Source organism: Scleropages formosus, chromosome 1, assembly GCF_900964775.1.
Source record: "Scleropages formosus chromosome 1, fSclFor1.1, whole genome shotgun sequence".
NCBI classification, from domain to species: Eukaryota; Metazoa; Chordata; class Actinopteri; order Osteoglossiformes; family Osteoglossidae; genus Scleropages; species Scleropages formosus.
Genome location: NC_041806.1, coordinates 22,126,943 through 22,147,351, shown reverse-complemented (window position 1 = coordinate 22,147,351; position 20,409 = coordinate 22,126,943). Strand labels below are relative to the sequence as shown.

Below are 20,409 nucleotides of genomic sequence, written 5' to 3'. Positions count from 1 at the left end.
CTTATGCCAGTCAGATGTTTCACCTAAGCAACTGGTTAACTCGCTGTGATCAAAACATGCAAACTTACTTAAGAGAGATGTTAATATACGTAAAAGAACAAAAAGGAAAAAGTAAAATACAGGCAGCATGCAATTTATAACAGGCATCTCAAAAACCTTATTATATTATAATATATAAGTCCTCACACTTGGTCGTTACACTTAATGACGACCTCTCCGTCTGCTGTATGATAGCAATGGATGGCCACGCTGTCGCAGGACACCGTATTTTGTGCCGTTTGGTGCTCAGTTAGTGTTTCAGCGTCCAGTGGCGATTTGTAATTTGTTTTTAAAACCTTTCACATGTGATTACCCTGAAGTTACTTTTTATTTAAAATGCAAGCAAGCAAAAAATTTGTACTCTGATGGTGCGTTGAAGAAAAAATGGAAAACTAGATTTAGAAATGAAACATGAAAGTAGTGCAGTATTAATATTATAGTTATTCTATATTAGTATTTTAACGCAAGTGATTTGTGAAATTAGTGAAAACAAAGCTCTATTATACAACATTCATGCATATTAATGTTATATATATGTATATATCCTTAGAGTTTATATAAGATAGCATAAAGTGATTTGTGACTTACAACAAAGGCGACATACGATGAGATTGTTTGAAAGGAACCCCAGCATGAGTCGAGGACCACCTGTGTATCAAATGAACACCTCTGTTTCTAGAAGAGAGGAGAAATGTGAGGTACGCTGGTGTCCCTGTCCTTTCCTTTCCGTATGAGAACGTGAGTCCAGGACTTATGAGCAGCTGGAGTGTTTCGCTCTTGGGTGTAGTTTTTTCGCGTATGCTGTAGCTACGTTGAGGTTAGTAGAAGGGATCACCGAAGACCAAACAGCCACTGCCAGTGTAGCTCCGCGTTTGTGAGAGTCAAAGCCTTTCTCCACATCACACCGCAAGCCCTCGCCCCGAGTGTGATTTTCATGCCGCACTTCAGGGCTCGAGCACTGCCATATGATATGCTCAGTACCAGATGTGGTGTTGGGGTGAAGTCTTTGAACCCAGGGCAGTACAAAAGGGGAGGATGGGAATTTTTCCACAGCCTGCACTGGTTTTCATCTGTACAATTGTCATCTTTTTTTGAAGAAAGATGTAAGCAAAAAACAGGTTTTTTAAATTGAAATATTGTAAATCTCTAAAAAGAGAACCAGAAAGCCCTCAAGTTCCTGCAAAGCTGGCCTTTTTTTGAGAGTTTAATGGAATGTCCCATCTCGGCAGGACTAAACCCTTTGGCATGACATTTGTTGTTTCCTGGATGTTCATAACAAACCCCTTTCTTTTCTTTACACACATTCCCCAATATAGAATCATCTTTAATTTTTTTTGGGTTCCTTGGTGCCAAACCAGATGTCTCAGCGGCTGGTTTGCCAGACCAGATACTCGGAACCGGTGGCGCTACAGACAATCCAGGGAAGAACATGGAAAAATGAATTGCCCTTATGTAAGGTTCCAGGGGCGAGGTTTGGCTTTTTTATTGTTTTGCGTGCCATGTGTTCATGCTGAGGCTTGAGCCCTCCAGGTTTCTGTGCCCCCCCCCCCGCCAAAGAGACTCTGAGACTGCTGGATGTGAGTGTGTGTGCAAACCTCTGTGTGGACCTACGTGACAGCAGTAACATCAGTGCCCTGCAACAGGACTCACAGAATTCTGTACAACTGTGAGCTCTCTCATTCCCAATAGCCCAGCTGGACACGTATTCCCAGCCTTCAGATATCATCCACCCAGCTCCCAATGGAGGGTCTGATCAATTTGATGTAAGGGACATACCTCACTAACAATTATTCTGCCCTGTCTGTTCATTAGTTTGACACTGATCACATTTTTAAATGCGTGCATTTTGTTTTAATTGCTAGTTTCTATTCAGAGTGACTTATATGTTTAACAAATCTACAGTAATTGATGCATCTGGATGTTCTTACTGAAACAACTCAGGATAAGTAACTGGGCTCTTCCAGGGATCTGAGTCCAGTGCTTAGTTTCCTGAGCTTTACAGCATCTGGCCCCAAGTGTCCTTGTTCCTTTTGGGACTCGTGATGTTGCCGTTGGGCGGTGTAGAGATCCCGGAAGGCATTGGCCTGTCTGTGGTCCCGTCACTGGGATTGCTGCAGAGGGATTCAAGCTGACAGCTGAAACTGGCTGCAGGCGGTTGGGTTCAGTACTACAATTATTTCTACTTCCCAGAGTCCAGATTTTATTGAAATCACGGGACTCCTGCGGGCAGCGGCTTCAGTGTTACTGTCCTGTCAACATTCGACTTCCAGTCTGATTTGGACAGCTTCGGGGGTGAAGGAGGGTGGATTGCACCTCCTTTATTAACACTGTGCTGCTACCAGCTGTGTTGTCTCGATACTGGGCCATGGTTCCTGTGTAGCTCTGAGCCTCGGCCTGCAAAGCTCTGGGTCGACTGTGGGCAGGGTATTTGAGCGGGATGCTGACCTTGGCAGCCCTTATTCCCCTTTCCTTCCATTTTGCTGCGCTGGCCCCTGGCACCCAGTGCTCCGCCTGGGCCTCGCCCTCCGGCTGTGCATGATGTCATTTCTTCTCGTTTTTTAGCTGACTGGATCGTTTCTCTTTGTAACTGGGTTTTCAGGAAAGAACCAGCAGGGTGTGTACATGTGTCTGTGAGAACAGCTCGTTCTTGTCCTGCTCATGCTGGGAACAAGATGCCTTAAAATTCCTACGCTTTGTGTTTTTGCAGTTTGTTTATTCAATTTAAATCCATCCTGGAATAGCAAGTCATCACACGATAGGCCAGCACAGCTTGTGTTTGTACAGTGCTTTTGAAACCCAGACAGCTCAAAACCAAATATGACCTCTCTTCACACAACTGTCCCAAAAACTGATCACCCCGCTTGCGGATAAACCTCTGTGCGAACACCGCTATATACAAGCAAGTGCGTAAATGTGAGGATATCCAAAACACTGGAACAATGTCACAGAACAGCGGAACTTAACTCTTATTTTCGTGATTAAATGTTATAATGAACAAAATAAGTGTTTGTCCAGATATTAAGCAGCGCAAACAGCACAAATTTGGTCTTGTAAATAATTCCAAACAAGGTCAGGTACGAGAACAATAAAACGATGCCAGTTCCTCGTAAAACCCAAGGTCTCCCTCACACATATGTGGAGAAGAGAACTTGTTCGATTTCCCTTCTGAAATGATCCCAGTTGTCTCTCGGTTCCTACGTCGAATCGGCGGAGCATCAGCGCGCTCCTGCGTGACTCCCCGGAAAGCAGCTGAAAACAATTACCTCTCCGTGTGTTCTGCCTTTGATAGCCGGGCGTTCTTTCGAGGGATGTGTCATGGACACTGAGGCCCCCTGACACAGTCCAGCGTGAGCGCCAAGTCGGCACCGCTCGGAGGCCACAGGAATGAGGTCAACTGGCCCCCGAACATGCTCATTTTACAGTTTCTATTACTGTGGGGTGAACTCCTCGCCTTGAGTAATTCATACTGAGAGGATGCCGATTCCAAGGTCAGCCCATTTCTTCTCATGCTCCCGCTGCCCCCAGTTACCTGAATTATCTTTGGGTGAGGCTGGGTGAAGCCAGAGATACTGCACATTACAAAAGGTACTTGACAGGAAGTTAGATGTTTGTTCTGCTCAAACCATTCATTCAAAGCTTGCGAGCTTCTGAAAATGATAGAGGTGACTGAAGTGCAGCTGTCAGGTGAGCACTTCCCTCCTCTGTATAATGTCAGGTGGATTTTCTTGGATTAATATGCCGGATGGCTGCTGTCTTCTTTCAGGAAGACCCATCTCTTAAGCAGGCTTTCAACCACTCGTGAACCACGTCTGAATGCTTGATCTGAATGAACTGGAATATGCTGTCTGTTGAACCACAGAAAAGGTATGTTGTATTTAGAATGCAAGCTGCTTATACAGTATCTTAAGTTTGGTCAGAAGCTGAATGATGTCAGCCTGTCACTTCCTTGGCAGCATCTTAGAACCAATAAACAGGTTAGGGATTTGACCTTCTCTTTTAGGTACAACGTGTGGTTTTGTACCCTCCACATGCTGCTTTATATCAAACCTGGCCACTAAATTCCCAAGAACTGGGTGCCCTGTGTCTAATGCTTGTTGAGGTCTCATGCTTTAGAACGTAGTTTACTTTCTCCAAAAAGAAGTCTTTGACACAAACCTGTAGCAAGTGCAGCTTCCCCCAACTCTCTAAACTGGGAGGTGTAACTACAAAAACGTAGCACTACATAGATCACTAACTTTTATAAGACCATTGTTTCGACTTTGTGGAAACAACTGTGGACCCAAGGTTTGCAGATTTACTCCAGACTGGGTTCAAAGACAAGACATGCTTCTACAATTCCTTCGAAGAGTCAGAGAAACTGTTGAGCAGTATTGGTTATATAAGAAAGCGCCTTATTAATATATAATACGTGGCGGCACGTGTTGGTGTTTCCTGCTTCTACAACTCCAGAAGAGTGGAGAGACTTGAGTTGAAGCGGTCCATAACGAGAGCTCTTTCACTCTCGGCAATGAAAATGATTTCCTGGAGCTTTTTCTGCCTTCATGAGTTTCCCCCCCCAGAAAAATCCACAGACTTCTGCAGTCATTGAGGTTAAGGGTTTCTGGTGTTTCAAAATAATCGTATTTCAAAACCACATACACTGCGGGGTTGTTGTCTGTTTTTGGTTCTTTCTTCCGAAACTGTTTTGTTTTTAGGGTTGAATGCTAGTTTACATTATGTGGTTTACTTGTTGCAGTGACAGACAGCTGTTTAAAAGAGATATCTTGATAAGCAAACAGGTTCAGGTGTTAAAGTACTATTATTCTGTCCAAGTTTAAACCACAGATCATATTAAGTTGAGGAACGCAGTATTATTATTGTTTTTTACTTCTTTACAGTACTGCTTAAAAGCATGTGAACCCCTTGTGTCCGGTAGCTTTATCACAAAATCAATATTTAATCAAAATGATTCTTTCTCATGTTACATAATAGGTGTGTAATGACCAATTCCATACGTTGGTTTACAGGAAATTATGCAAGTAGTAAAAAAACAGAAGTAGTGCAGGTGCCAAAATAAGTGAACCCCAAGTTGCACTGGGTAAACCAAGAAGGTAAGTAGAATCAGGTGTGTAAATCGTAATCATTTATTAATTTTATAAGTTTACTTTAATACTTTATGCAAGAATAATGACCATTCCTATCGGGTTTACATACTTTTAAGCAATATCCTAGCTAATGCTTTTTCCCAAAGCAACTTAGAATTTTTTACTCCTTTATATTGCTGGGTAGTTTTTACTGTCAGTTCATAGGAAATACCTTGCTCGAGGGCACTACTGCGGGAGACGGGATTTGAACCTGAGTCTTTTGAGGGAAAGATGGTCTTTTAACTAGGTCTCCTGCTGTCATAGTGATGAGAACGGTAACACTTCATAATGAATGTTCTTCATGTTGTCCATGGTCTGTCCAGACCAAAGGGTGGTGTCGGGAACTGGCCTCAGACGACTTGTCCTTAGAGGTAACCCCAGCGTTCAACTCCGCAGTGGTTATTACAGCAACCGTTGTCCCAGATTTATCGTAAAAATGCCTGTTCAGTTTCTCCATGACAGCAGGCCAGTGGTTTCCATGGATCCTCCCAGGCCACAGATAAAAACATAAGCCTTTGTGTTTACCAGGAATGTAAGTCGTCCTGATGTGTCTAAGAAAGCAAAATGTGCATGGGGGTAAAGCTGGGGAACATTCGTCTCTGTGACTGGGCTGTCACAGGTCTTTCTCTTGAAGTGCCAAGACATAGGTCGACAGGATCCAAGAATGACATCATCGTGTAATGTTAAATCTGGGGAATCCCAGATGGAGTGTACACATTTTTTCTCTGTCCAGGTCACTCTCAGTGTGCGCATGTGTCCGAAAAGGCAGGCAATCTCATATGCGTTATTCCTTAACTCTCCCAAATGAATCAGGTATGAAGCAATCTTGATTAACTGCGCTGAAGGGAACCTTGAGGGATCAGTGAGAAGATCCATTTTACCATTAACAAAGGAGACATTTGGCATGATTTCAGAGTACGTCATATATTTCATCACTCGCATACACATATGAGCCCGGGGGAAAGCGGTTACGTGATGTCGTTGTCTGGACCGATTCTGTTCTCACCTTAGCAAAGAGAAGCAGATGGTTTAGATCAATTCAGTGTGATTCAGAAGGTGACTGCTTTATGTGTGTGTGTTTTACATTGTGAAGAGTTGCCCCAGATGAATGGCAGCCATGTTTTTCGTTCTGTTAACGTGACACCGTTCGCTAGCACCTTGAACCCATCACTGTATGGCTCAAAAGGCACGTTTTCTCTTAGACCTGCCTCGTACGGCATTCTTTGACTGAATACGTGTGCCAGCAATATATGATTTAAACGCACGGGTGTTACCTATAACTCACTCAGTCTGTTATTTTAGGTAATCTTTAAGATTCGGGTAATTTATGGGTACTCGAAAAGTGATCTCACACTATATTATTTTGTAAATGAGTCTGCTTCATAGATGAGGTCATTCTCTTTTTGAAATCAAGTGAAAAATGTCTTGTTTCTTAACTTTCATTTGCTCTCCATGTGTAGATTCTTGTTTTAAGTCTTTCTCGTTAAATGGTGCTACCGCCTTTAGTGGGGGGATCCTGGACCCGCACTGCAGTGCTGTGGTAAGGACAGTGGTCTGGACATTAACGTCCAGCCCATTCCAGCATTTCAGTTATCCCACTCCAGCAGCTCAGTTAGTTAACTGGAAGACTTGAGAAGAGTGTCATGACCCCACACTTGTATCTCATTCTCAGGTTTTGCTGGTAACAGGAAATGTGAAACCCTCCAGTAGAGGTTCATTACATTCATTGTTCACACAGGAATGATGAGGTGAAGGTAATTTACCCAAATGACCATCTGAAAGTGTGTGTGCATCTACTTGTATGTATGCACACATTGTAGTTATATATGAATTTAAAAAAAAATACTCATCAGCTTATTTCAATTTTTCACTCTGTTCTCTGAGGCTGTTTGATCCCTAGTGAAGTCTATAAAAGACATAATCAGAATTAGGAGTCTTATTTATTTATTTATTTATTTTCCCAGTTTTATGGTACAGAAACATAGTTGAATTTTTTTCACGTATTACTAATAACTGTCATGCCCCCCCATGGTGGCGCAACAGGGAACGCCTGCCACGAATCATTAAACACAGGTGTAAGAAGGGAATTCAGAACCTTGTTCAGCTTTATTGATCTCTCGCGCTCCTCGCCCTGCTCCTCGTCTCCGACTCACTGGTTTGCCTGATCACTTGCCTGTTTCTCAGATTACAGTTCTTGGATTTGCCCCTTTGGATTCTGTTTGTACATCGGTGACCCTTTGCCTGTTCCCTGACTATGTCTACTAAACCGCCCCTTGGCCAAGCTTCCTGTGCCCCGCACTTGGGTCTGACGCAACCGCGCCGGGGGAATAGCATGACAATAATGTATTCTTTCTACTATTGGTAAGCAAGCATTGTTTCTGAGGTGAACCAGGTTCTCTCTAAATCATCTAATAAAAGCCCATACTTAACCTCTGTTCTTTAAACATAAGTCCAGGGACTTTTTTTGCTGTGTCATTGTGTTGCAAATTCCGAAAATCCCTCAAACTTTTGGATCTTGGTGAAGCAAGTCATAAAGTATGACCTTGCTGTTCCGAAGACTCGCTATATTAAGCTTAATTTAATTTCTGCATGGCATAGCACTCATAACAAGACATCTGAACTTGTTTCATGGACAGTTGTAAATATGACGTCTCCTGTCAAACCTCTGCATGTATGAGAGTGTGAGAGAGTAGGATAACCCAGTAAAACTGTAGTGAAGGCTTGTGGTTCCACCTCCTGTCTCCCTTTGTGAGATTTCTCCCACCAAACTACTCGATCTCACAGTTTTCCACGTTTCCTTATCATGTTTGTTGTGAATGTCAATTCCCACAAAACTGTTTGCCTCTAAAATGTCAATTTTATTCCTTTACGGCCAAATACTTTGGCTCAGCTCTTTCTGTTCTATTTTGGCTTTTTATGGAAATGCAGTAAAAACGCCAACACTATTAGACAGTAAAAACTGGATTACAAGGTAGAATTGTCTTGTTTTTATGCAACATGTTGCAACATGTTGAAATAAGGTAAATTGTTTCTAGTTGAGTTTTTCTGTTTGTAATTAAGTGCAAAATTATTTTTTTGACGCTGAAAAAAGTTTAGGTCCTATTCTGGGGTTCTTAAAAATAATAAAAAAAGAAAAGAGAACAAGCCTGATTGCTGATTTTGTGCCCCAGTGGACAGTATGTTCAGCTGAATGTCAGCTGAATAATAGCTTCCATATCCTTGGGTAATTTAAGAAGGGAAGAAATCGCATCCAGTTCAGAGATCCCATTATTATCCGAAGATAATGATTTTTTTGTTCTGTGCAATCAGTTGTTAAGACACTCTTCGCTTCTTTTCCACTTTTTTTAGTTGGCTCAACCAAGAAAAACTGAAGAGTTTAATTCTAAATAAATGTGACAGAATAGTCCATTGAGTAGAGTTGTTACAGCAGTGTTTATGTGTGGTGCTCAGACAGCTGAAATGAGCCCTGGCCCAGTGTTGATTTAACACCCGTGATCTTTGGGTCAAGCGATCATGTGCCCAGAACCGTGTGGGTGGAGTGGCAGCCGTGAGTGCGACTCCTCACTAACAAGCGCCTCGGCAGCTTTTCACATGGACCCTTCACATCTTTCACCAACAGCCGTTACGCCTCCGATCCCATCGGGATACCCTGGATGCCGTCTGAAAGCTATCTTGGCCCGCGGCTGTGCTCCCGCGAGGTCCTAGAAGAACCGCTTGTCCGTGTTCATGTGTTTCTAACACGTCATTCGCTTCCTTTGTTCCGTTCCTTCTGGAAACTGAGTGCCCAGTGGAAACGGCTCCGTGGCTGTGCACCCTACCATGATGCTGGGGTGCGGGATGACGGCTTCCGTGCCCCTAGACATTTTTACACAGTGGTCCCAGATCTTTCTGGAGCATGCCTTGAGGATGCTAAGGGATTTCAGTTGGCAGAGTCTTGCCAATTTCCTAGCTTATTTACTTGCTATTTTGACAAGATGTTGGCTGCGGGCAGAGGTTCGAATACTGTTTAGACAGAGCAGCTGCTAGCTCTGCAGACATAAAGTCCAAGTTCACACTGTCGTTTCCTTCCAGTTTGACAAAGAAAAAAAAATATTTCCTTTGCTGTGATGCTGCCAAGCCATAATTTAGGGGAAGGATCCACTCTAACAACTGTTTGACGAGGATAAATCAGAAAACCTATCCTTCCTGGTAAACGTATCCTTGACAGATCATTCTTTTCATTTTTGTTCCCATTTCTTGTAATCCAATCTCTTTTTTTTTTTTCCTCCTGCTCGCTGTTTGGAAGCTTTGTTCTCCACTTCCAATTTTCGTCTTCGAACTCCTGCCCTTCTGCTCGCAACTTAAATTCTGACACCAAAGAGCCAATAGTGTGTGCATGTGTGCGTGGTGTGTTTTAGGGGCAGAATTTTGAAGTTCGTGTTGCTTGCATCGCTGGCTGGTTTCCAGTGTGTTGTTATCAATTTTCTTTCCACACTTACTCCTTTGTGATCTTGTCATTCAACGGTCTCAATTGTCAGCAGCCGTTTTATATCTTTTCTCTAGACAAACCACTTCATATAGATAAATTATTCAGTTTTGTTTTCGTAAGAGTTCAGCTTTTCTAAATCACATTGCACTAACGCTTGAATGGCCAGGCTTTTTTTTTTTTTTTAAATCTTTTTTATTGAGCTACATAAATTATTAGTTTATTAATGATAGGTTTTATACTTCCTGCACAGTTGCCAAAGTTGTGGTAGTACTGTGGTTCTGGTTTTTGAAAAATTTGTTCAGGATCTGGATGCCATGCTATATGGGCATTCGAGACATCCTGCTCTGAAATCACGAGCAGAGTGTGAGAACGATGAGATGGAAAAGCTCCCCTTTAATAAAATTGCTCGGTTTATTCCCTGCACGCTCATGTGAAGTCTCCCATGCACCACCCAAGGGTGGCGCCCCAGGATGGTGGATTGCGGGTAGAATCGGAGCGGCCTTGTGGGTTAATCCATCAACCCTTGTTCCAGAATGTGGACACTTCGATGGCACAAACTTTTTTTTTTTTTTTTTTCTCCCCCCCTGCCACCACCATCTTGGGCAATGAAACCTCTCCCATTCCTTTTAACCAAAATGTGATTCTGGCTTACTCCACCCCTCAGTTCAAGAGCTTTGCTGCCATTTTTCTCTATCTGACCTCTTTCACCTCTTCGTAACCAGTGAACTAGGGATGATATATGACTCTTATCACTGTACTTCTCTGAAAGCCCAGTGGTTGTGTCATGATGTAACTACTGGTCTGGCCTGCTCACTACTTTTAAGGTTGTCTTCATTTTTTTGTTTGCTTGTTTGCACCCGTTTACAATGGATTGTGCCTTAAATTTCAACAACAAAGCCACATAACTCAGCACAGTTCCTGTTTACCCTTTAGCTTGTTCCCCGCTCCATACACCGTGCACCTGGTGCTTGTGAGAGACGCCGTCCAGTCTGATAACCAGCGTTGATTTTTTTTTTTTTTTTTTTTTTTTTTTTTTTTTTTAAAAACCTGGACATTCCTTATAAGGCTTTTCCTCATAAAAATCTAGGCAAGAAAAAAGGACCAAAATATGTACTGTGTGGTTTGACTGGCTAATTGGCGCATTCTGTCAGAGATATGTAATCACATTACTCCACGCAAGGATGGGGCCCAGGGCCTAATTAGAACAACTTGCACAATTACAGAAGAATCTCCCACAGCCATGGTCACCCGAACAGCTGCATGTTCGCAATCCTTCCAAAAAAGTAATCCGCTACACTTGGAGCAGTTTGAATCAGCAGTATATTTAAGCTATATGGAAATATAATTTAGGTGGAATCATCGGGAATGTGTCTCGCACACTTCTCTGCTCTTGGTTCTTTCTGTGTTTTTGTTGTTCTATATGCATCCAAGAACATTATATAGACCTCTTAGAAATATTTTCAACCAACATATATTGGGTCTCTTGCTTCCGAAGAATGGCAGCTGGCCACATAGTTTCTAGAACTTGCAATAAAGGCAAAGAAAGAAGCTATAGATTAATTTAATAAGAGCATTGCTCCATGCAGCTTGTTGAGCTGTTTTCCCGGCACTCCTAGATGATGGCGTATTACTAAATGAAGTGCGACTGCTCACACAGCATCAAGACACAAGTCTTGTGTGTGTCCCCTTGCCTCCTCCAAGTGACTTTCATTTCAAGTCTGCTACACTAGAGAATACCACAGAAAGGCATTCTTGTAATTGTTTTGCATTTCTTGTAAACGGAACAGCCCACGCAAAAATTCTGCCTTTTTTACTGGACTGGTCCGCAAGGATAAGTGATCGCTGTTCCTGTCTGTGTTTCATAATATCCACTTTTCCAAGTTGGCTCAAACTATGTTCAGTTGGAGTTACATGTGGTCAGTTTACATCACACAATCTGCCACACACATTTTGTCTAAACTACCATTCCTGGAAGAGCAGTAAATATTTAGACGGATGTGTGACGAGGAAGATGCTGTTCTGTGGCCCATTTAGGTGCCTTTCCAGTTTTCCGATCTGCGGCGCTATGACAGTTTTTGCAAATGAAACATCAGCAATCTATTTATAGCAGGCTCAAATTAAACGTGTTTTCAATCACCCAAAAACATATCAGCGTCTCTGCCACCGCACCCCCACCCCCACCCTTTTCACATTATTATTGGTTGACTGACAGTTAGGAACCTACTCAAGTTTTCCAGACGGTCCAGCAGCTTCCCACTGAGATGGAATAATAGTGTAAAGATAAGATGAATGGTTCTCATGGGTCTTCTTTTGCTTCAAAAAAGCTTTTGGAATCTTAGCGTTGTGAATAACAAGGACCAATTTGGCCACATCTTGTCAGGCACCACTTTAAATGAAGACGGGCAATAATGGACTCTCAAACACAATTTATGAATATCTTTGGGTCTTTGTGCTTGCAAAATGTGTGCTTTCTAGGAAAACTGTGTTCCACACCTACTTGGGACAGCTGGTAGCGAAGTGGTTAGAGCTGCTTCCTTTGGCACTAAAGGTTGCAGGTTTGAATCTCACCTCCAGCTGTAGTACCCTTGAGCAAGGTACTTATCCTAAATTGCTCCATCAAAATTACCCAGCTGCATGAATGGGTAAATAACAGTAGGTAGATTAACAGTGTAAGTTACTTTGGAGAAGAGCGTCAGCCTCACGGATAAACGTAAATGTGGGTATGCGTTGGGACCTCAGTTTCCCAGTTAATAGCAAAGGTTTTTTTAAATAAAAAAAAAAAAAAAAAAAGTGCTGATGCAATAAAGCTGGAAGACTTTTGTTTGGAGAAGGACTGTTGAGGCAAGTTCATTCATTCATTAGTTGACACTAAGTCAGATGAATGTATCACACTTGTGTGATTTATGGCAACTTTGGAGCTCTCGCAGAGGATCTTCTGAACAAACAGCTCGCTTAAGATGAACTCATCTCTCCAAATTTGTAGCTTTGTAACCTCTGCTTTTATGTTCAAAACTGTCTTCTTTGCCCAAAGGAAAATCTTAGAAATATTAGCCTGTTATATTTCATGGGCGGATGCGGTGGCATAGCAGACGGGGCGAGAGAACACAAGTTCAGGCCCTGCTCTGTCTGTGTGGAGTTTTCACGTTCTTCCCGTATTCACTTGGGTTTCCTCTGGGTGTTCTGGTTATCCCCTAGAGACCTGAGACACGCATTTGGTGCTGTCACAGTGGCCAATTAAGTGAATTAATAAAGAATTATCGTTACCATCATTGTAATTCTGAATTCACCGTTTAACCTTCTCACCATTGTCAGTTATGTGCAAGCTCTTTCCATGTAGAGTCTCTCTTGTTCCAAGAACTTTTAATCCTTTTTGTTGTTTGCAAAAGGAGATCCACATAGAAATTGACATAAACAGATTTTCAGTAGGATGTCTGCCAAAAATGTGTCCTGCAGATGTACTATATGACAGATCAGAGGCCGCATTTCCAGATTTGTAGAGGCCTCATCAAAGGCAGTGGGGGAGGATTTTTTTGCAGCTTTCACACTGTGCACTGTCCCTCACTGGTTCTGTGGTCTTTTAAGCTGGCTAAATCAAGCTCTCTCACTGTGGTTTTGGTAAGCCCTTGGCCAACAGGACTATCTAAAGTTTCACGTTGGCTATAACCTGTTAACCCTACCAAGTGACATGTGACTGGACTTAAGTGCTCATGTACACAAACTGAGGTTCTTTGGTGGATTGTGATGACAGTATAGGTATAATGCTTCTTAAATTAGATTATGTGGTACAGTAAGTTCTAAGACTGGCCACTGTGTGACACTGCTGAGCTCTTATTACCGATGGTTTTCAATCACAGCTGCGTCACACGGTGTCCAGTTTTCGAGTTTAATGACTGTACTATAGACTTTCTAGTCATTTGTCATGTTTGCTGGAGGCTCTGACAATTAATCTGTAAGCAGAAAACTATTTATGGAATAAAGTTTTCTTGTTTTTCAAATGAGGACTTATTTGTCCTCATTGTCCTGCAACGAGTAGATAAACTATAGAAAATTTGCCATACCTTATTTCTGCCCTTGACTAGTACAGATGGCGTCAGGTAGCATTGGTGTGTTTAAGAATGCACACGTAGCACATTTCTTAGAAATGGCCTTCAGGGAGACTGTGAAAAATGTTCATTCCAATAAAACTGCCTGAAAGAGTACAAATTATAACTTAGTACCATGGCGTTCTGTAATTACTATCTTGCTGATGACCGCATCGTGAAGGAATGCGTCTAATCCACCTTTATGATGTCATTCCCAAACATGAGGTGATCTCACTGGGCAGGTGTGGAGCTGATGCCCCTAGGCATGTCCTGGCCCTGACTGAGATCAGCATGGTGAAATCTGCGTAGATAACACTTTGCTGCCAATAGAGAATGACCCGGCCTGCTAGGAGACTGCTAAATTCTGCAAACGGCAAAGTGCTTCCAGTCCATTCCTACACCTCCCACTCGGCTGCCCAGAATTTTGCTAGTTTCTTCACGAAGCAGTTTTGTTTCCGTGCACTGTTTTAGGTTTGTTCATGGATCTTCCGATCATCCTTTCTCAGGAAGATAGGAAAAGAATGGTTTTGTTCCTTCAGAAGCCCTCTTTATGATCCTCATTTTGTCCCTTTGACTAAATTGACTTTAGACGAATAATCCATCAGTTATTTAACTTAAAAGTTCACTTGCATGTTCTCCATCTGTTCTTGTGAGTTTCCTCCAGGTGCCTCACTTGTCTGCCACAGTCCAAAGATGTGTTTCGGGTGAATTTGTGATTTGAGATTTTTGCACAATGTATCTTGCAGAGTAAATTGACTTGGACAAAGATGTTATTTAACCATTGCACTTGGAGAAAAGTGTCTGCTAAGTGAATAAATGTAAATTTAACTTGGAGAGCCCCTTCAAATAATGGTTTTAACACTGTCTGAATTAAAAGAGCAATTAGTCATGGCCCAGTTAATACCATATGCGGTCAACAACAGTGCGCTTTTACAACCATGCCACTCTTGAACCGTGTTCACTAATGCTAACTTTCGGGACTGCAGTCATAAATACATTTATGTTCATGCTCATGTCTGACCAATAATATTTGCCTCTGCGCATGCAGTCCGTGTTGTGCATGGGTATTGTTGACAAGCATACAGTAATTAAATATCCATACCAAGTAAAGTTGTACTGTAAAATTACATTATAATGTATACAGAACTTAAAAAAGGAAAGGATTTCCAGTTTTCTGTATTTTTGGGGGTGCAAAAATAGTGACATTTATTGAAAAACAAAGGCATACATGTATGTTCTATTCATATTTACATTTATTCATTTAGCTGTTGCTTTTCTCCAAAGCGAGTTACAGTGTTAAGCTACTAACGGTTATTTACCCATTTAAACAGCTGGATAATTTTACTGGAGCAATTTAGGGTGAGTACCTTACTCATGGGTAATGCAGCTGGAGGTGAGACTCGACCCTGCAACCTTTGGATCCAAAGGCAGTATTTCTAACCACTACACTACGAGCTGGTCCTAGAGTTTACTCACAATGCAACTTTTTGATTTGATACTTATTTGAGGACGCGTCACAGAATAGTAGGGAGTAGTTACTACAGAGTACTACAGCTGGGATTCAAACCTCCGACCTTTGAGTCCAAAGGCAGCAGCTCTAACCCTTACGCTATCATCTGCTGGCGTGCTGGGTTCGGGCAGTGACCGTGTGTGAAGCGGTACAAGGTGGACTTCTGAAAACAGTGCAAAAGTCATATAAAAACACGAAGAAGGAGCTTTCAGCAGTAACCACATCAACACCTGTCTCGAGTCTCTCAGTGTGACATCGCCTGTCCTTCATCAGTCCATTAAATACTAGATATTTAATATATATACACACACCACACCGGACCTTGTCTTTTGAATGGTTGTGGTCTATAATCCCAGAGGAAGCCGTGCCCATACTTCTGCGTGCCACAAACGTTTTAGGTTTTCTAATTTTTTTTTTTGTGACTCTTGTGCTTATTTTTAACATGTAATGCGTTATTTATGCTAAAATAATAATATATTTTCATCTTCCAACTGTTTAAATAAAACGGTACCGGTCATATGACTTCCCATGTCCAACATTTGCAGAATTAGTTGGAGAACTGTGGTTGCTGGCAGTGTTCTGGCCCCTAACCCTGATGGTAACCAGCCAATGACTGTGCGATGAGGGCCCACATCAGAAAATCGACAGCTATTTCAGAGAGGTTATGCCTTACAGTTACATGGTACTTATGTTCACTTATGATAAATCATTTCTTTGGATACAAAAACAGAGACCATTTTTTAGGGGAGATTCTGACAGATTTACTGTATATAGCCTGCCTCAAACTCCAGTGAGTTTAAATGTAAGCTTTTTAAATTTTCTAAATGCATTTCAGGAAGGATTTAAAGGTAGGGGGAAGTTTGCCTTTCTCCAGACGTGTCCTGATATTTTCATATGGAGCTCACGGAGATTCTTGGGTGGTCAAGGCCATCTCTTTTTCAAATGTTCTCATCTACAGGAAAAGTTAGTTTGCAAATGATACTCCAGGCACATAAAATACAGTCACAGGAACTCACAGCTTATATATTTGAGCCACTCAATTTCCTTCACAGGCTGCCAAAACCGCAAGCGCACCGAAATTCTCGAACGCGCTCTTTACGTTTGAGTGGGACCAGAGTGAATCCAAGTGGAAGCAATTGCCTGCTAATGAAAACAGTTGGATGTTTGCGCAGAGAGTCTGCTACAATGCCGAAAAGGCCAAGGAGGACGATTCGCATTAAGCACCTGTTTTCCTGAGCCACCTGCATCTTGACCGGAGGTGAAAACACGTGCAGAAATTCCTTATTTACTGTGCACGTAAAAGCAGTCCCTCGATGTCTGACAAAGGACACGGGATTATGAGTTGGCCACCTATGAGACAAGGTTTCGCAGAGCTGGCTGAGTTTACACAGGAAAAATATATATGAAGCATTTACTAGTACACTTGAGTGTCTTGGGAAAATAATTTAGCGATGTTGGCTGGCCTCTCAAGCACCAGAGCGTAACCAAATACCCCCCCCCCCCAATTTAATAGAATACGTTACATGAACAGAATGAACAGTCCGTGAAAAATTGATAATAAAATCCCAAAGTTATCTCTTTCTTCTGAGTGAAAGCAACATGGAAACAATTTTAAAAAACAATGCACTGGAGTTCAGTTCCCCTTCAACAATTAAGGCTTGAATGTTGTACAAGTTCTTGAAGTTTTTTGTAAGCTTTGAAGCTGTAAATGTACACAACTGGCACACATCAACCATAGCTACATCATATTTCTTTTTCCAGTGACATCATCGAAGAAGGCAGACATTGCTGTGGCCAGATGTACAAGAAGCCTTTTAATTATATTTCAGGTTTACCTTTGAACATGGTTTTTTTTTTTTTGTATAAATTGAAAGGGTATGTCTAGGATATGCAACCTGGAAAAACGGTTAAGGGCCTTTCTGAATGGGTGGTTTCTCCTCTGGACAGGGTTGTAACTGATCGTGGCTGGTGCGGCCAAGGTCCCAGTGGCTGAATGCCGACGATGTACCGTTGTTTGAAACAGGGTTTGGTTGTAAAGCACTCAGCCCTGTGTCACTTCATGCCGAGGGAGCAAAGTAAACATTTACTGTGAGTGCTGTTGGAGGACAGCCTCCTGCAACATCTGTTGGGAGTTAGACCCCCTCTCTCACGCCCCACTCTCACCATACACACTACAGGGCCATGTAACTCGGTCAAACCTGCTTGGACGTGACTCGTGGGCCAATTAATCAGAGTGTGGACTAGAAGGGTTGATTGACCTCCCTAGATTAACTTGCTTTTTGGGGTTTCCAGGAAAGGGTCACCAGAAAGTCAGGAGCTCACAGCCATGAAATGAGGTGGAAGTATAGAGAGACCTGGCGCCCGCTTCTCAAGTCATGCTACACATAGTCGCCGGCCTATGTAATCGCAGACGGAGCGTGCCAAGGCTCAGAAAGGAAATGATTACATCCTGCTATAATGCGTCGTACAACAATGGATTAACAACCGTGAAATTAAAAACTGCTGTGGTGTAGTGCTCTGTAGATGGACATGATTTCAAGCCGTTCGGGGCTTTGATAACATTATTGTTCCGTCCTTCAAAAGGACTATAAATGTCTTGTCCTTTATTCTGTGTGGGTTTTTTGGTTTTTTTTCTGCATTTTCAAACAGTTTATTGTTGTTATATTTAGTCTTATAAACATTTGAAGTGCTGGTGTCATGGTTAAGTTTATTAAAAGAAAAAAAAAATAAAAGAGGGATTGATCCAAGAGTGATTCAACATGGTGCTCTGTGTCAATGGAAAGAAGCATATTTCTACTTATTAACTGGCCATGCTGGATTGAGTTTTTATATGCCATTTTTCTTTGTTTTCAGTACCAAGAATGAGACAAGGAAACTGCCTGTTCAAGATTAAGTTTGCCCGAATGTTATATTAGGAACATTCCTCCATTATGATCTGCTTTAAGGTATGCAGTGTTATCATTGCATTTAAGACCAGTGTGTACAGCACAAAAGATTTTAATGCAAGTTTAAAAAGTAACTTTCGGTGTTAGTTACAATGGGGAGGCATGGTTCGAAAAGAAGCACTTGGTGTGGATGTCATTCTTTAATGCCTGACCTTGACCTTAAGAGTTCCGTGCACCTTCTACTGGTTCTGAGAGGAGACGCGTTCATGTCAGAGGCTGAACTTCAGAAATTGCGCAGTACAGCACACTGTGGTAGGATAGTGGTGAGAGCTGCCACTGTATTACTGTATTACGGCAATCCTCTCCTTCACATTCAGCGATGGAATTAAGAGAAGTCATTACTGGAATTCCAGCTGAACAGGTTGGTGAGACAGAGCATAGTTTGTCCACGATATTTAATAAAGCACTGTGTGTCCTTTCAGTCACATTACAACTAGCTGAACAGCAAGATTTTTAAAAAAAAAAAAGTCTCAAGCCCAGTCTGGTTTCCTCCTCTTGAACAAACTGTTCACCGTTCCAGTGGAGTAATTAATGTGATCCGAGATCAGAGGCTATTTTTCATGGCAGACTCCACTTCCTGATGTATTTTGCGATTGGAAGCAACCATCCGACTCGGCTCGCCAAGCTAAACGCCCCATGTGGCCCAGATGATGCGATCATCGCTGTTAGCCAGCTTGCCCGGATGGACTCAAGGGTTGTCAGTTTTTTCCTGCTGGGCTACCTCTTTGTTTGTGTGAAATTGCTGATGCTGTAGGGATAGAAAGGCATTGCTACAGAATTGAGCCAGATTTAGTTACTTTGACATCAGTAAGCACCTCTGCAGGTTGTGTTCTCCAACTCCTTGTAAGGGTTTCAGAATGCTCTGTTGAGGTGGTTACTTTGTCCAGAACACTGACATGGCCTTATAAAGACATCGCTCAGAGCATGCCAGAATGTGTCAGGTTTGGCTTTAGCAGTTTATGGAATACTAAAAAAGAAATGAAAATATGAAAGAGTACAATTTGCACAAAAAAGAGGACTGCACTTTCCATTTTGGGCCAAGTCATTAAATTGCACTCTGGTTTCTCCTTAGTGTTTGCCAACTCTACTTGCAAGTCCTCTGGCTCATCTTTACAAAATAAGCGGTGGTCATGTTTGCGTACAGGCTGATATAATGTATTTTTAATAAGGATTTTGTATCTGAGATTAGTCTTTCCATAAGACACTTGGTGCACTTCCCATGTAGGCCTCTGTGCAAAGATCATCGGCCTGCTTGGACTTTGAACAGAACTTCTCAGGCTCGTGCCAGCTGAGTGGCAGCACGTTTCAGTCCTGTCCTAGTTCTCCAATGAATCCTGTGATTTGTGGTCTAGCCTTTTAATTTACATGGCACCATGTTACTAACACATTTTCAACCCTATGGATCCGAATGTCTCTAACCCATGGAACGACTTAAATTCATTACTGGAATACAGTAATAGCTTGTCGTTGGGTTGGGGGATATTTTTTCCTTTTGATAATTCTAAACCAAAAGACACACAAGATGGGACTCATGAACCGTTGCATGGAAGCACTTTTCCCTGCCCTTCAACTCCTTGCCCTTCCAAGTGTCAGTGGCATGACAGCAAAGGTATGTCTCTGATTATGTAGCTCATGATGAAAGCAGGACCCACATCTACTGAGAATGTTACTCAGACCAGAAGCCTTCTCTACATAACCACCATCATGTTGTGGCTTTGTGTTAAACATATCTCCTCCCTTCCAACAATGTGTGCTTAATCCTCACCCTTCACAGCCAGGCATCGGTTCCCGTTAAAAAATCCACAGGTCATAAATCTGCACTTAATTAAAGTCAAAAGAATATCCTTTGGGAGGCTGCAGGCAGCGTCTTGTGTCTTTGTTTTCTGCTGGGTGTTGAGATATTGTAAGGAGCCACAGACATTGGAGGCAACCTTAATGGTGCCATGGAGATCAACAAATTGAAAGCGATAAAGGCTGACCACCAATACCAAGGAGACTTAGGCAGTGGAGCCACTCCAAAATCTGGAAAAGTTTAGATCTTGAGGGGCATTTGAAACTCTGGGGTCTTTTTTTTTTTTTTTTTTTTTTTTTTTTTTTTTTTTTTTTTTTTGATGTATCTGCTCAGCAGATGACTGTGGTAAAGTGTTGTGTACATAGTCAGTAGCAGAGGTGGAAGTTCTGCTTCTAGGATTTGAACAAGCAACCATTTCATCACACATCAACTTCCCTAAGTACTGCACCA

At 42.2% G+C, this 20,409-nt stretch overlaps 1 protein-coding gene across 2 annotated transcripts in view; it reads left to right on the top strand.

Moving 5' to 3' along the window:
• Positions 1–20,409, top strand: part of cmss1 (cms1 ribosomal small subunit homolog) — an 80,857-nt gene that overhangs the window by 19,677 nt on the left and 40,771 nt on the right. The window lies entirely within an intron of this gene.